This window comes from Neomonachus schauinslandi, chromosome 7, assembly GCF_002201575.2.
Source record: "Neomonachus schauinslandi chromosome 7, ASM220157v2, whole genome shotgun sequence".
Taxonomy (NCBI): domain Eukaryota; kingdom Metazoa; phylum Chordata; class Mammalia; order Carnivora; family Phocidae; genus Neomonachus; species Neomonachus schauinslandi.
Window position 1 is genome coordinate 135,361,384 of NC_058409.1, and position 18,625 is coordinate 135,380,008.

Genomic DNA, 18,625 nt, shown 5'->3' on the forward strand with positions numbered 1-18,625 from the left:
TTTCCTTCTTGACATGTGAAGATAGATTCAATGTTATTATAATGTTCCTTTTTGTTTTAAAGGATTGGATTTGGGGATGACTACATACCATGAAGAGGAAAATTAATCCTAAAGTTCCTGAGAGTAAGGGAATAGACATTTATTTATATTAGAAATCAAATCCATAGGGAGTCCAACAAGGATATGTTTTTGGAAAAGGATTTGCTAACAACTCGAAAATGTGTACACTAGATATAGTGTGGATAAAGACAATGGACAGTTTCCAGGAAGGTATGTGTGCCAAAAGCTGAAAAACCTTTGTGATGCAGATAGTGTGCAAAGTGAAACAAATGGAGGTATTGAGCAATGGAAAGTAGCCTCATTAACTGAGCTCAGGAGTGGGGCTCAGGTGGAGGACCAGTGTACTCATGATGCTGAGACAATGGGAATAGTGTGCTTTTCCCCACACTTAAGGACAAAGTTAATAGTAAACAAATCTGTGATTAAACTATAAAAATTAAAACTTGAATCTGCTTGTGAAAACACAGCCACTAAAAAACAAAACAAACAAATATATGAAGGATTTTTTTTTTTTAAAGATTTTATTTATTTATCTGAGACAGATAGAATGAGAGAGACAGAGAGCACATGAGAGGGGGGAGGGTCAGAGGGAGAAGCAGACTCCCTGCCGAGCAGGGAGCCCGATGCGGGACTCGATCCCGGGACTCCAGGATCATGACCTGAGCCGAAGGCAGTCGCTTAACCAACTGAGCCACCCAGGCGCCCTATATGAAGGATTTTTAAATGTAAGGTAAGATACAATAAGCAACAATCAATAAGACATGAATTTAAATGAACAAACATTTGAAAATACAGATGTCAAATAATTATGCTAAATGTAATAAAATGAAAGATGAACTGAAATACTGGCAAACATGACTGACAGAGAACTAATTTTTATTACATAAGGGGATTTTTTAATAACATTCACAATCAAATTAAAAATGGGGAAATTACATTAGCAGGAGAGTCACAGAAAAAAGAAATGTGTTACTTTCCAAAGAAAAACCTCAAATTTGCTAGTAATTTAAGAAACCACGAAGGAGAAGGAGAAACCAGAGTTCACCTACCAAAGTACACAAGTCTGATAATTCACAAAGTTGTTAATGTACAGAGCCATTAGCAGACAGGTGAAGTCCCACAGTCGTTTTGGGTAGCAATTTAACAGTATTTTAAATTGAGAACATATTATAGACAACACTCCTATAGATGCATTCATATGATTACACAAAGAAACATGTTAAAGGAATGCCATTGTAGTGTTATTCCTAACAGGGAAACATTGGAAACACACTTGAAATCTACTAGTAAGGAAGTTTTCAAGTAAATGACTCTTCAAACACATACAGATTACATATGCAGTCTTAAAATGAATGAATTTGTATATATATACTGACATATGAAGATCTATATTGTTTTAGTGAGAAAAAAAAATTTCAGAAATACATGTGGAATAGTCTAGTTTATTTTAGAAAGTAAGGGTGTGTTGTATGGTGTATGTGCATATAGGACATATCTTAAAAAAAAAAAAAAAAAAACACGTACTGGTGAAGGCGATTACTTCGAAAAATGGGTTGTGGCTTTATCTGCTATCAGAGAAATGCATTCTTCTTTACTAAAAATATATATTTTTATATATATGTTATTTATAAAGTGATAATAAAAAGTGAAATGCAGACTTGTGATAAAAACATTTTAAATAACAGTAATGCTTAAAGATATATAGGTTTATAATACTAATAATGGCGAATAGTATAGGTAGATGACAACAAAATTTTTCTCAGCATATGGTGTCTGACAAAGTAATTGTTTTTGTCATATACTCATTAATTCAGTTTTGAATTACCAAGCCATTAAAAAAATCTCCCTTTTTGTATCTCTTTAATTCTTTTTGCAGAGAGGACAGAGGGAAGGCATTTTATGTGCTGAGAATAGTGGCTACTAATAAAATGGGAAGGAAGGAAGGAAGGAAGGAAGGAAGGAAGGAAGGAAGGAAGGAAGGAAGGAAGGAAGGAAGGGGAAACAAGCTCCCTAAGTTTGAACAGGTTACAGACATATATAAACAGAAAATTTCAATATAGTGTTCGTTAAGCAAAATACAAGGGAACCATAAAGTGGACAGTGAGTTCAGCTTGCAGACTTAGAGAAGACGTCCTCAATTAATCTTACATAGTGTGCAGGGGTTTGTCAGACAAGAACTCCACATAGAAGATACAGTAATGAAAAATACTCTTGTCTTCCCTGTAGGTTTATTGTCTACTTAGGTGTGTACTGTGTGTGCGCGCGTGTGTGTGCACACGTGGGCAGGTGCGCACACGTGTTAAGCGGGGAAATAAACACAATTGTCATACAAATGATGAATTCCCTTCACAGTTTAGTGGATTATGCTATGAGAATGCAGAGAAGGCAGCACAAGAGACTTCCTGGGTGTGCAAGAGTTTATCAGATTATTGTTTTTTGTATATCTATAGTGCTAAGTAATAGTCATGGAGCCCTCCAAGTAATTGCTGTGTGTAATATTACCTGTGAGGAAAGCAAAATGTGGTTGCATGTTTCTTGTCAGTGAGTAATAACCAGCAGACAAAGTCTTGGCATTCTGGATGGTTTAATAAAGAAAGATGCAAAAGAAACTAGAGTGTTTTTCGATGCGTGTCTCAATACAATGTTATCCTTTACCTCTTTGATTTACTTCATGTAATTTCAACTATTATCTAGGGAATCATATCCCTCTACAGCAGGGTTTGTCAACCTTGCCACTAAATGACATATTAGACTGGATGATTCTTTGCTGTGGAGGACTGCCCTGCCTTGTAGGATGCTCAGCAGCATCCCTGGCCTCCAAACATTAGATATTAGTAGCATCATTTCTACCACCACCATATTACAGTGTCTTCAGACATTGCCAAATGCTCTCTGTGGGGAGAGTATTTTTTAAAAGCATTTCAAAGTAGAAACATGAATTGGAGAATATGCTATTTGTTAAATTTATAGTCACTTCCAAAGGGAATCTCATAGTGTTAGAATACTCATATATTTTATGACCAAAAATGATTCTATCTGCCCAGGTCAGCAATTTTTATGGTTAATATTAATTGCCATATTCAAATGCACTATATTATGAAAACAGTGAGGTATACCAATGAGTAAAGTTAGGTTATTTGTGCTCACAGAGCAAAGCGTAACAGTATGGCTACTTGAGAGTCATTATGGCTCTCATTTTTAAAAGAAAATCTGCTTGTTGTTATAGTGTTGATCTAGAAAAGGACGATTTGATTTATGATGAATGCCTTGTAAGCTGCTGACTGTCATATTGCATTTTTTTTTACTTATCTAAAAATTTGATCAAATAAAACAAAATGAACATGTGTGGACAGAATGACATTATAATATTATGGACCTGGATAGGTCCATGAAGACACTTGTACACATTTTATCAATGAATATTTAACTTTTTTTCCTTTTTTCCTTTGGTATGCATTACATTATCATGCCAGTCTTTGTGATTTTACCACCTTCTAGCAATTATTCCATACAATAATTTTCTTCTTTGTCCTTTAAACAAATTTAAACAAGTACTTCTTTAATTTTGATTTAATGTAACTTCATTAAATGTCTAAGTTTTTCAGAACTGAATTTTAAGAATATGAAATAAAAAGTTAATAATACTGATTATCATGGCACAAAGAGGAAACTATGAGATTAAATTATACCTGCTTTTGGAGTCAGCAGTCTAGTGCATGTGTGGCATTTAAGAAATGAAAATAGGGTAAGTAGAAATGTACTTGTAAACAGTGTTACCATTCTCAGAAAGGATATTATAAGTGTTAAGACATTTAGTGATACTAGAATGTCGTATTCTTATAAAAAGTCGGTACAGGTGTTTTTATTATGTATATTGAGAAATCTCTTTAAAAAACGTTTAAAACGATAATTTTAAAATAATAATTTAAAAGGATAATTTGCTCTCTTCTATATTTAAAGAAATATACCCCAATTTTTGAAATTATAGTCTTCCTTTTATCTAGAATCAGTAGTTTTTAGTATAAGTTTAAATTGTTTTGCAGTCACTCTAAATTTTCAAAAATAATTACTTTGTACCCAGCAATTGTTTCGAGAGTAACTATACTAGATCACAATGCAATTTGCCTTAAAGTAAATTTCACAACTTTTTTTTGTTGTTGTTTTTCACAACAACATATCTGTAAGGAATTGTGTAAATCTCTACTTCATTTCTTCTGTGTATTAATAAAAGATACCTATGGATAAAAATCATTTAGTAAATATTTAAGATATTATAACAAGACTATAGAAATAATAAATTTCAATTTACAGGAGAGAGAACAAATATTACATTTTATTAGGTTATAAGTATGTAATTTATAAACTTCAACTTCAGTGGAGCACTGATTCTTAGTTTGACATAAAAAGAAAAGATAAGAAGTTTTACTGTATGACCCTTAATAGCCACAAGGTGCCTTGCACTTGGAGATATATTCAAACATCATAGTCTTTTTCATGTCTTTGTTCTCCAGTCTCTAATTCCCAGGCCTATTTCCATTTGCAGCTGTGTTCTTTCTTGCAAAGCAACAAGAAGAGACACCAGCTGTGCTTACTTTATTGCACTGCTTATTGGGGGACTGATTTAGTTCTGGCCAAACATCTTGGGAGCTTCACTCTGGATAGCTTCCAGGATTCTAGTAGCCATTTTAAAATCATTACCCTTGGGCATAACTTCAAAATGAGGTCATTTCAATGAAATGAGGCTGACACTGCTATTTACATGGTAAATTAAAAGTGTGTATGAGGAATCACATTGTATAACTAATGAAGTGAAAGTTGAACAAAAAAATTCTAAGTTTCATAACTTTTTCTTCTCATAACTTTTCCCTTGTGTCAGTTAGCTAGTGTTTTATAACAAATCAACCCACAACCTAGTGGCTCAAAACAGCATCCATTTTATAGTGAACTACAAAAAAGATATAAATTAAGAAAACAATCCCATTTATAAGAGCATCCAAAAGAATAAAATACTAAGGAATAAATTTAAGAAGGTGAAAGATCTGTAAACTGAAACCTGTAAAACATTGATAAAATAAACTGAAGAAGACACAAATAAATGAAAAGGTATTCCATGTTCATGGATTGAAAGAATTAACATTGTTTAAATGTCCATTCTATCTAAACTGACCTACAGATTCAATGCAATCCTTAGCAAAATGTCAGTGGCAGTTTTCACAGAAATAGAACAAACACTATTAATATTTTTATGGAACCTCAAAAGATACCTCATAGCCACAGCAATCTTGGGATAAAAAACAAAGCTGGAGACCTCACACTTCCTGATTCCAAATTATACTACAAAGCTACAGTAATCAAAACAGTATAGTATTGGCATAAAAACAGACACCTAGACCAATGGAATAGAAAGAGAGACCAAAAGTACTCATGTATATATGGTCAATTGTTGACAAAGGAACCAAACATACATAATGGAGAAAGGATATTCTCTTCAATAAATGGTGTTGGGAAAACTGCACAGCCACATGAAAAACACTGAAACTGGACCATTATTTTACATCATACACAAAAATCAACTCAAATGGATTAAATACGTAAAACTCCTGAAGAAAACATGAGGGTAAGTTCCTTGACATTGGTCTTTGTAATGATATTTTGGATTTAACACCAAAGGCAAAAGAACAAAAACAAAAATAAGCAACTGGGACTGCATCAAACTAAAAAGCTCCTGCACAGCAAAGAAAACATTGACAAAATGAAATGGCAACCTATGGAATGGAAGAAAATATTTTGTATGGACTCTTAGAGCAGCATTTCAATAGTATAAAAGTGCAAGTTTCAAGGGTTTTTGAAGAAGAGGCCCAGAAGTTTTGCTCTCTTACTTTTGTTGTATCATAACCACATCACTTGAAACCATATTTTGTCAATCTTTATTGAGTAATTACAACTAATTACAAAAGTTGACCCTTTTCACCTACACTTTGTCTGCAGGAAAGATTTTTTTTTGAGGAAAGATTTTGAAGAAATATCGCCTCTTAATTATTTGAACATCATTGTTCTTATATCTGGTAAAAATTTATTATTGCTTCATGGAGTAATGATTGATTTTATTTTCCTATATATGATTAAGTTGTAAATGCAAAAAATTCCACATAAACCAACCTAGTTTCTCATTTTTACTAAATGATAGATATGATTCACCAGATTACATTTTATGCTACCACTGATTCCTTAGATTCTCCATTTAGTCTTTTTTTTTTTTAAAGATTTTATTTATTTACTTGACAGAGACACAGCAAGAGAGGGAACACAAGCAGGGAGAGTGGGAGAGGGAGAAGCAGGCTTCCTGCCAAGCAGGGAGCCTGATGGGGGCTCGATCCCAGGACCCTGGGATCATGACCTGAGCTGAAAGCAGACACTTAATGACTGAGCCACCCAGGTGCCCCTCTCCATTTATTCTTTATGAAAATAGACTAGACTTGGAATTCCCCTAAGAAAACTGATCAATTTATAATGGAAAATACTTCACTGGGATATTTTTTTTTATCATAAGATGGACTCAATTCACAAAAATTAAGTTTGCACATATTTAAAAAAATATATTCAAAGAATGATTTTCATGTGTATACCCCTCAGTGTAGGAATACAAAGCAAACCAATCAGTTTTGGAAGTTCTACATAGAAGTCATGTGCATGTAATTGTAAAAATATAATAAGTGAAACTTCTATAGCGGCCAGTGGAGCATTTTGTTATATAGATTGGCCTTGGATCGCTTCTCGGCCTTTTGGCTAAGATCAAGTGTAGTATCTGTTCTTATCGGTTTAATAAATTGGCCTTGGAGGTTAAAATGTATCTTGATGGAGATATTTTTTTAATAAAAATCATTTAATTAATGTATGCTATTGCTCCTGTATTTTAATGAAAGCATATACATTGAAATTATTGTAAAGTTTTATAAATTGGGAAAAAATTGTGTGTGAAATCACTGTATTAGGGCATATGCTATTGAAATTTCATTCTCAAAACTCAGATATGCAATAAATTCAGCCTCACTTTTCATTGAACTTGACTCCTAATTCTATTATGAATTTCAAATTTCTTTTTTTGAGACACCGTTTTGGATATTTTTCTTTACTTTCTGAGAGTCACATACAGAGCAAAGGAACAGTAACCCAGTATAGAGTAAAGGCATAGCAATCAGGTATGAAGTAAATGCTCAGTGTTCAGGTATGGAGAGAAGGCTCAGCATGAGGTATTATAACCCCAGCAATTAGATAAAAAGTAAATGCACAGTGATCAAGTGTAGGGAAAGTCATAGTGATGAAGAATTAAATAAAAACACCGCAGCCCAGTTATAATTAGAAGGTACAGTGATGAGGCATAGATAGAAGGGAAAGTGATCCAGTAAAGATGGCACAGTGAGGAAGAGGAATGTCTATGCCATTGTGGATTCCTGCTACCATCTACCAGATGTCTCTGTTCCTACTAGTTTTCAGTGATCAGCCCTTGATGGTCATGGCTGCCTGTTCTCCATTTCATTTGTAAGTCCTCTTGAGATCCATTGAGTTTCTCTTAGCTAAACTTCCTTCCCACCTTAGTAAATGGGAAATATTTTGTTGCTCCCATCCACTGGTAAGGAGAGAACTCAGAAGATCAGATCAGATACTTTTTTGCCTTCATAGGTGAAATGGCCTCTTAAATCTGCTGCCATGTCACACTGAAGGACCATGGAGTATTGGAGAAGTTGTGCTCCTTCAGAAGAGGACACTACTCCAAAAACTTATTACAATATTGCATGTATATAGCAAAAAACAAAACAAAACACATAAATATAAGCAAATTTGATGGCTTTTGTTTTATTCAACTATTTATGATAATTTGTTCCACAACTATAAAAAATACAACAAACTAGAAAAATCTAAATATGTGTCAAAAAACAACACGGAATGTCATGTAGCTATTGAAATTATATTTGTTTAGTTGGCATGGAAATATCCATGGCATATCATTAGGTATAGAAGAAGCTGTGGTATATATATAATTACATGATAGACTTTTGAATGAACCACGTTCATTTCCATAAAGTTATGGAAAGACATACAAAACACTATTAAGATTGCTTTTCTGAAGAGAAATGACAGTGGAGTTGTATTTATTTTTCTTACTGAGATCATGTATTACTCTCATTTAAAATACCCAGCTTGTCATCATGGCATAACTTAACCTCTTCATGCCTCTCCTTGACATGTCATAGAGGATATTCCAAAAAGAAACCATAAATATTTCAAAAAGAAACCAGAACAACAAGATAGAGTAACAAAAATGAGTCCAAGATTTTGAAAATTCCTGGAGCATTGAAAACATTGAAAATTGAATAGGGGAAAAGAGACAGACCATATTCATGACCATAAGCATTAAAGGTGAAAATTGTTCTACCCATGAAAGCCCTAGTAAATTCACAAACACAGAAGGACCTGGGGAAGTCACCCAGGCAGCTTAATAAATTAAACATTCATTCATTCATTCATTCATTCATCCATTCATTCATTCATTATTTTATTTATTTATTAACAAAAAAGACTTTTTCAACTTCATCTACACATACAAAGAAAATGTGTTTTTATTCTATTATAAAGACTTTGATGATTTTTTCCCCCGAAGTATGGCTAACATAGGGATATTGGAACACTGGAATGAAGCAGAAAATAGCTTTCAGTAAACCAAAATTCCACATCAGAGAGGAACAACAAAAAAGAACAAAACAGATTTTACCAGTGGGCAAATATCACAAGGTCCCTTATTCCGAGGCAAATCATTCCTCTCCTCATTTTGGGGGACACAAAAGTCCTTCATCTGCCTGGCAACTATATTGACCCATCCAGCCACATTTATTTAGATGTAGCATTCCTATTTTAAAGGGATAAGCATCAACCCAATTTGTTTTAACTTTAACATTTTTCAGCTTTATTGAGTTACAATAAACAAATGGGGATTTTATATATTTAAGGTGTGCAACTTGATGTTTTGATATATGTATATACTGTGACATCACCAAGCTCAAGCTGATTAACATATTCATCACCTCACTTCGTGAATGTTTCCTACCTTCCTCCCTCTCTTCCTCCCTCCCTCTCTCTTTCTCATTCTTTCTCTCTGTGGTGAGAATGCAAGATCTATGTTGTTAGAAAATTTCAAATGTACAATATATATGATATTGTTAACTATAGTCATCATGCTATTTTCTAAATCTACAGAACTTACTTATCTTGCATAATTGATATATACTATTTGACCAACATCTCCCCATTTCCCTTACCCCAAAGCCCCTGGAGACTATCATTCTACTCTCTGCTTTATGGTTTGAATATTTTAGATTCCACATGTAAGTAAGATAATGTATTTGTCTTTCTGTGTCTGGTTATTTTCCTTAGCATAATGACCTCCAGTTTTATCTACATTGTTGCAAAAGGAGGATTTCCTTCTTCTTTAAGGCTGAACAATCTTCCATATATATGCCATATATATTTTTATTTCCACATTTTCTTTAGTCATTTGTCTATTGATGGACATTTGGACATTGAGGTCATTTCTATATCTTGGCTATTGTAAATAATGCTGAAGTGACATGAGAGTATAGATATGTCTTTCAGATAGTGATTTCATTTACATACTCAAAATTGGGATAACTGGATCATTTTAATTTATTGAGGAAACTTTATACTACTTTTTGTAATGGGTAGACCAATTTACATGTCCACCAACAGTGTATAATGGTTTCCTTTTCTGCACACCCTTGCCAACACTTCTTATCTTTTATCTTTCTTATAATAGTCATTCTAACAGATGTGAGGTCGTATCTCATTGTGCTTTTCATTTACATTTCCCTGATGATTAGTGACATTGAACACCTTTTCATGTACCCATTAGCCATTTGCATGTCTTTTGAAAAATGTCTCTTCAGATCCTTTGCATATTTTTAATCAGTTTAATTTTTTTTTGTCTATTGAGTTGTGTGAGTTTCTTTTATATTTTGGATATCAGTTCCTTATCAAATATATAGTTTGCAAATATTTTCTCCTATTTCCAGTGTGGTGTTTTCACTCTGTTGACTGCTTTCTATGCTGTGCAGAATCTTTGTAGCTTGACGCAATTCCATTTGTCTATTTTTGTTTTGTGTTCCATATTTTGTTGTCATATCCAGAAAATCATTGGCAAGGCCAATGTCAAGAAGCTTCCTCTATATTTTCTCCTAGGATTCTCCTGGATTCTTTATTGTGTTTTACTCTACATATCTGTTTCTGTACTGTTTTGATTATTGTGGCTTTGTAATATATTATGAAATCAGAAAGTGTGATGCCTCCAGTTTTGTTCTTTTTGCTCAAGTTTGCTTTGGCTATTCAGGGTCTTTGGTGTTTCTATACAAATTTAGGGGTTCTGACAGGGATTGCACTGAATCTGTAGATCACTTTGAGTCATAAGGGCATTTAAAAAATATTAATTCCCCTTAATTGTTTAAACACTAAAAACAAGAATTAAAATAAACAAATAAATATCTACTACAGAGAAATAGGGATAATTCAGATAAAATAGAATAATTTAAATTAAAAATCTACTTTGCTTAACTGTGAAATCTGAGATTTTATTGCATTCATTAAACAAAAGTACATTGAAATGAAGAGTGAAGTTTCCAGGGAACAAAAATAAATAGATTTCTAAAATTAAAATAAGGTGCTGAATTTAAAACAAATACTAATCAGTGGACTGAATGATGTGATAGATATAGCTGAAGACTATGTGATAGACATAAGTGAAGACTAAGTTGGTGATCTAGCAAATAAAGCCAGAGACATCTGGTATTGTGTAGTACAAACAAGACAAAGTAGAAAAACATATGGGGCACCTTGTTGGCTCAGTCAATTAAGTGTCTGCCTTTGGCTCAGATCCTGATGTCCTGGGATCAAGTCCCTCATTAGGCTCCCCTCTTGGTGGGGAGTCTGCTTCTCCCTCTGCCCCTCCCCTCCACTCATGCGTGCTCTCTCTCTTACTCTCTCTCTCACAAAAATAAATAATTTTTTACAAAAATTAAAAAAAAAGAAAAACACGGTTCAGTGGTAGACATGGGTGATCACCTGGAAATATTTTACTTTTGTTGTGAGAAAAAAAATAAAGATATTGAACAAAAGAAAACCTGAGTTTTCAACTTGAAGAAATATAAAAAAGTACCAAGCAGGAAAACTGATTTACTAATTTGAAAACCCACATATCAAATTTCCATGGATAATGAAGAAATTTTAAAATGTAATATAAAAAAGAGAAGTTTTTAAGGACAAGTATTTCTCTATATTACAGTTTTCATGAGCAAAGATAGAAATGAAAAGACAATGTCAAACTGTATAAAAAATTCTAATTTAATTCCAGCAGGAAGATTATCAATCAAATATTAGTGAAAGTAATTTTTTTCAGATATGAAAGGACTCAGAAAATTTCAGACATGGAAAAACTAGGAAAAATCAACAACCACGTCTAGTGCCTAAGCATGAATACACTAGAAATATATATTATGAACTTTAAACCATACAGTATTTCTAGAAAAAAGAATATATTGGATTTAGAAAAAGAGTAGAAAATATTCTATATGCACTAAGAATTTTGAAAAATCATTTGATCTTGATACTTGTAACATTCTCATTTTTGTGACAAAGCTTAGAAATAAAGGTTTTTGCATCTTTTCAAATTATTCAGGTCACATTAACTGGTTTTGCAAAGAATATTTTTTTTGTATAATAAAATAGTACTTATTCTTGCTTTTTAAAAATAATTTGTGGAAATAAAGATGAACCAAATGATAAAGAGCAAAGGCTATTTATTCAAAGTTTGCCCTAACAAGAGAGTTAACTACAATCACTTGCATTTTTTTAAAGGATTTTATTTATTTATTTGAGAGAGAGAGAATGAGAGACAGAGAGCAGGAGAGGGAAGAGGGTCAGAGGGAGAAGCAGACTCCCCACCGAACAGGGAGCCCGATGTGGGACTCGATCCCAGGACTCCAGCATCATGACCTGAGCCGAAGGCAGTCGCTTAACCAACTGAGCCACCCAGGCGCCCAATCACTTGCATTTTGGCAGAGACTCAAAAGCAGGGAGAAGATTGGGGGAGGATTATAGTGGACAAAATAGAAAGTTTTGAGTATGCCATGATTGGAAGCTGATGTCATAGAGAAGCTGTAGGTGAGCTACTTAGAGCATCCTGTGTGACTGGTTACAAATGCGAGTCTTGCCTTATCTGATTGCTTTTAAGTTGGAAATGGGGAAAAATGTAGAGAAGCTGTAAGTTATTGATCAAGCCGTGGTCGTTTGGGGCTGAATGTTATTGTTTGACTTCCTGGATTGTTGTTAAGGAAAATCATTTAACCTCCTACACATATGATTTATGGAAAATATGTAGCCTGGCTCCTGGGCTGTTTATTGTAGATAGCAGGTTGATATCTTGGGCTGTTTGCTACAGATTATGAGTCAGAGTTCTATTTTTATATATGGCCTAGACATTGTCCATTTATATCCAGCCTCCTAAGTAAAAGCCTAGAAAAAAATCACAAAAGTCATTTTTTGTAGAGGAAGAACATAATATAATGTATACTACAATGACTTAAAACATGTAGCTGACAAAAATTAAGAGTGAAAAGGCAGTAAATTATATATATTTCCTTTGAAATCATTAAGAGAATGTTTCCTGCCTAAAATTATTGAAGCAAAATACAGGAATTGAATTAACCATTTTATCCATAGTGATAAAAGTAACTAACGTAATAATGGGGGTGCCTGGGTGGCTCAGTTGGTTAAGTGACTACCTTCAGCTCAGGTCATGATCCTGGAGTCCTAAGATAAGAGTCCAGCTTCGGGCTCCCTGCTCAATGGGGAGTCTGCTTCTCCCTCTGACACTCCCCTCTCTCATGCTTTCTCTCTCTCTTTCAAATAAATAAAAATCTTTAAAATAAAATAAAATTAAATTAATAATATAATTAAATTGTGTGATGGGAGAGGTATTGAGCGATAACTTTGATGCAGTGAATTCTTCATTTTCAATTATGGTATATCAATGAATATTTTTCAATTGTGATACAATCAAAATTTTAAATTCTAATGAAAGAACAAGCAGTAGGCAAAAAGTTGGTACACTCAAACAGTGAATCTGGTGAGAGTGGGCATAGGAACCAAAAAGTAAAAAGGCTTCTAATTATATGTATATATGGTTTAGTTGTAATTTATTTTGTTTTTGACTACCTTAAAAATATATAGACTGTGCTACTATGCTATTTTAGAAATCCATTTTCCCAGCTAATTGGTTAAAATAAATAAATAAAATGAAGTTTTTTACTCAATGATTGAAGTTAGTGGTTGAATGTCAATTGTCTGTGTGTGTATATATAAATATGATGACATATAAATATGTATACAAAATATACAGTATATATTATGAATATATGCTATAATCTTCTAGTAAACTCTTCCAAACTTTTATTGACAACTTTGTGAGCAAACAAGGACAAAATATTTTTATCTTTGTATTTCATTTTGTGTTGCCTTTTTTTGTTTGTTTGTTTGTTTTTTTGGTTTTGTTTCTGCTTTGTTGTTATTATTGAATGAAAATTCAGCTGAAATAATATTCCATTATTCAGAACAATGCTGAATTTGGTAATTTTCTTTATTTTTCAAATAGAATCTTTTCTAAACAATGAAAATTAAAGCTATTTATAGATACAATTTCTAATTTTTGATAAGAAACTAATATTAAATCAGCAACAGTACATGTACTTAATCACCACACATGGTAAAGAAATAACTGGTGAATACTTTGAGAAGTATTGAAGTCTTCAATTATGTGTCTGTGTATATATATATATATATATATATGAAATTTTCATACATATATGAATATTTTCTCCACTTCAAAGAACACTTTCTCTTAAAATTTCATAATTTTATTTTGCATACAATGAATAACTCTCCAAATGATGTCTTTCAGATTCCAATATATTGACTAATTTAAAATTTGAATGTAAAGAACACATAGATTTTCATTTAAAAGCACTAACTATATTAGAATCAAGTACAGAAACTAACCTTTTATTTGGTAAAGTATAGTCATTACTCAGAAAAGCAATGAAGGATAGTCAGGGAGAAACCTGTTAATACCTTCTGTATCACAGAGTTTAAGCAAGAAAATAAAATCCACTGCCAGTTAGATCAAGAGCAGGAGTTACAAATATGGAATGAGCTACAAAAATGAAAGGAGAAGTGAAAAACCAAGTCGTGGACCATGAGGCAAGTAGGGCAGGAGTTTACTATCCCTAGGGCTGGAAGAGTAGTGTTACCTGACCTCCGGAGCTGGGCTTTATTGCATGGACCCATGGAAGAAGGCAGCTCAGAGGGAGCTGGGACCATTGCAGAAAAGCAGACACTGCTAGAGAGACCACCCTAAGCTGAAAGAGGGAGGGAGGGAGGGGAGGTAGACAGCAACAGAGGTAGACACATCTTTCTTTTCTGTATTGCAATTTTCTTCTAGCATCTGCTTTTATTTAGTTGGTAAGGCAGGCTGCAGAAGAGCACAACAGTGTTGTCAGTACCTGGAGAATGCTTCCCCTAACTATTCTACCACACACCTTTATTTTACAAAATGTATATAATGACTTGGCTTTTGACCAGGTAGAGCATTGAAATATAACACTACGTCTCCCCAAATAGATGCACTTGGATGGCCATTACATACCATCAAGGAAACACACATGCACACCAAATGGTGGAAGATATGGATGGAACTCTTAAACTCCATCCTGACTGGTTGGAGAAATAGATTATAGAGGAAAGAATGTCACATATCAAAACAGATAAGACCAGGCTTGAATTCTGCCTTTTCCAATTGTCAACTACACAACCTTTTGAACCTCAGTACCCCCATCTATAAAATAGGATTAAATGTAATTTTCTCAATAGATTAATGTCATTATTAAATTGAATGGCATATAGTGGAGTGTTTTTCACCTCACTGGTGCTAAATGCATGTTACTTCCTTATTGTTATTTTTTCTATTTAGGACTGTAATATAAAATTTACTTGAATAATGTGAAATTTTACACTAAGCAGTTCCATAAAAAGGATCTAATTGAAAATACACAGAACTTAATGATAGCCATGATTTAAAATACATGGTTACAACAGTGATTTTTGTTTTGGTACCAAATGTTTCAGAAGTGCTCTTGCAGAAGGAATTTTTTAAAAATCCAATGACTCCTGGGTGAATACTCAAAGCTTTATCAAATTACACAATGACTGGAATCCTGTGTTGTTGCTCTGTTGGTGAAATTACAGTTCTCCTGTGTAGAATGAAATTTAAGTTGTATCTTGGTAACTATTGCTTTTTCCCAATCCCTGGAAAATTCTTCTGAGAATTAAGCCCTATGAGATTCCTTCAGAGAAATACTCTCTGCCTTCATATATCTTCAGCTGATTTTTACTCAAAAGTTCTTGCTCAACATGATTCACTTGAGATTTTCACAGAGCTGTGAACCCTGACAAGTCATGCATAACGATTTGCAGTGTCAGAGAATATTTGCTTGTATTAAAATGCCTTATTAATATTTCAAATTGGTCTTTAGAGACTTTTAAGAAAGTCCATTTTTTCTGCTCCATTGATATGTAACTTTCCAAAATGCATGCTATTTATAAAGCATAGTACAAAAATAAACCAAATGAAAAGAGTGACACAGGGCAATTCCCAGAAGAAACAAGGCTTAACTTTTATTGTAGAAAAGATATCTTGAAAGTTTTTTTTATGTACTTTAATCTTTTTTTTTTCAGATTTGTATAAAGCATCAGCTGAAAGGTATTAATCCCAAACATGGGAACAGCTGAGTGTGTGCCACAAGATATATTTAACATGAAAATATTGTGCATTAAATAGCCAATGAAACTTTAGAAGGCAATGTTTCTGTGGTTGTTTTTCATGAGAAATTGTTGTAAAAATTAAGAAAGCTTATAAAGCACTTTTAAAGTTTTCTTTGATTAGAAGCTAGTTATAGGGTGCCTGGGTGGCTCAGTCGTTGGGCATCTGCCTTCAGCTCAGGTCACGATTCCAGGATCCTGGGATCGAGCCCCTCATCGGGCTCCCTGCTCCGCTGGAAGCCTGCTTCTCCCTCTCCCACTCCCCCTGCTTGTGTTCCCTCTCTTCTGCCTCTCTCTCTCTCTGTCAGATAAATAAATAAAATCTTAAAAAAAAAATAGAAGTTATATAGAGAAGGGGCTACTACTGGTTTAATATCTATTGACCAAATGTATATAATAATTTCTAGAAAAAATTAGATTATTTGAATATTCTAGTAGAATAATGGACTTCTTGGCATTACTTCATATATTTCTATTTGAAAATCTAGCATTATAAAGACTAAGAATTTTCTCTTTTCTACTATGTATATAATTAGGGCACATAGCATGAATAAAGGAACAGAATTGTCTAATGTGGGATACCCTTTTCAGAATAGATAAATACTGATTTTTTCTCTTAAACATTTAACCAGGAATAGAAATCCTTCATTAGCATAAATAATATATCTCATTAATTTACTTAAAAATGCCAACAGTTTTATCACTAGTAGTGCCTAATGTTTAAAAATATCAGATACCATTAATTTCTACCTAATTTAATTTTATCAACCTGTGAGATGAACTTTTTATTTTATCTCATTTATGATGTAGCAAAGGGAATTATCCATCATTTTATTGTGAAGTATAACTTTAGACTCTTGTCCAGATTCAGTGAAAGAACACCTGTAAATTCTGAGAATAAATGTAATTTCTTTCCATTGCAACCGTGACACATTTTATTAGCTTGCTAAGTCTCTTGTACCAATGTACCACAAGCTGAGTAGCTTAAACAACAAAAATACCTGTCTCCTTGTTCCAAAAGCTAGAAGTCTGAGGTCAAAAGTGTCAGCAGGGTCATGTTCCCTCCTCAAGTACTGGAAAAGGGTTTGTCCCAAGCCTCTCCTTTAGCTTCTAGTAGTTTGTTGGCAATTTTTGACTTTCCCTGGTTTGTAGAGGAAATTCTCTGATCTCTGTCTTCATCTTCACATAAAGTATTCTGTGTGTGTGTATGTGTGTGTTTCCAAATTTCCTATTTTTATAAGGATACCAGGCATGTTAGAGTAGGGGCCCACCCTACTCCAGTTTGGCCTTATCTTAATTAATTACATCTACAATGATCCTATTTCCAAATAAGATCGCCTTGATGTACTGGAGTCTAGATCTTCAACGCATGAACTTTGAGGGGAAACAATTCAACCCCTAACGCACCCTGAAGAGTTCTATTTTTTTATTATCTATTTTTAATGAAAAAAAAAACTTTTTTTTTTCCTAATGTAAAATAACTTCTAAAAGCACCAATGGTTCTTAAAATGTTGCCATCGAGGCTTCAAGTCAATAAGAACGTAAGATATGTGTAATTTTTTCTTTTGGCCTGAAACCCCCTTACCAATTCTCCTTGGTAAGAAATCCTGAAACAGTTGGCCAGGCGACTTATTTGCGGTCCCTGCTCTTTATTTTTACCCTTACTGTGTTCAGGGGCCAGGCTGACTTTCGGTTGGGCTGTGCTGTACTTTTGCTCATGCTCCCTTCAACCAGCCATCTGTGTACGCAAAGCTGTGGCCTGATCCCTTCAGATGCCACCAAAGTAGAACGATAGAGATCATTTGCTCTACCTTACTTCACACAAATAGAATAGCCAAATACTGTGAGACCTACTATAGAGAGATGTGTAACTGTTAGTGACAGTACATTTTGACCAGGGTAGAGAGTTAATATATTTCCTTTTTCTCTCCTGGATCCCTTTTCTGCTCACTTCTCTGTGCTACTTTAAACCTTCACTTAGCACCAAGAGGCTACTTTTTCTTTTCTTTTTTTTCTTTTTCTCGTTGTTCTTCATTTCACTTGTCACTCCATTCATGCCTTTCAGCTTTCACTTAACAAGGCTGGACTTTTATAGACACTTTAAGCCAAGCAGAACAATTTTTTATTTTTTATTTTTTGGTTTTTTGTCATGTGGTGATCCAGCCTATTACCACAAGGGAGGTGTGATCTTGCACTATTTGTCTTTCTCAGATTTCTCTATGGAATGGTTGGTTTGGGACTATTTTTAAGACGTTAAAAATAATTTAAACCTAAATAACTATCACAAAGCCAGAGAAAATTTTAAAATCTGAGGATTTTATAAGTGTGGCTTCTTAAAAGATGACCAATATTTTATTTTATTTTATTTTATTTATTTGAGACAGCGAGAATGAGAGAGAGAGAGCATGAGATGGGGGAGGGTCAGAGGGAGAAGCAGACTCCCTGCCGAGCAGGGAGCCCGATGCAGGACTCGATCCAGGGACTCCAGGATCATGACCTGAGCCGAAGGCAGTTGCTTAACCGACTGAGCCACCCAGGCACCCAAAAGATGACCATTATTTTAATGCTTTATATCTATACTGTTCTCTCTTTCCTGAATCTCAGTAATCCTTGTATAAGCCCAGTACGA

The 18,625-nt window shown here is 33.8% G+C and overlaps 1 protein-coding gene and 1 pseudogene across 2 annotated transcripts in view; both read left to right on the forward strand.

The window, feature by feature from the left end:
- Positions 1-18,625, forward strand: part of CDH18 (cadherin 18) — a 306,595-nt gene that overhangs the window by 76,659 nt on the left and 211,311 nt on the right. The window lies entirely within an intron of this gene.
- Positions 6,827-7,002, forward strand: LOC123325458 (annotated as a pseudogene).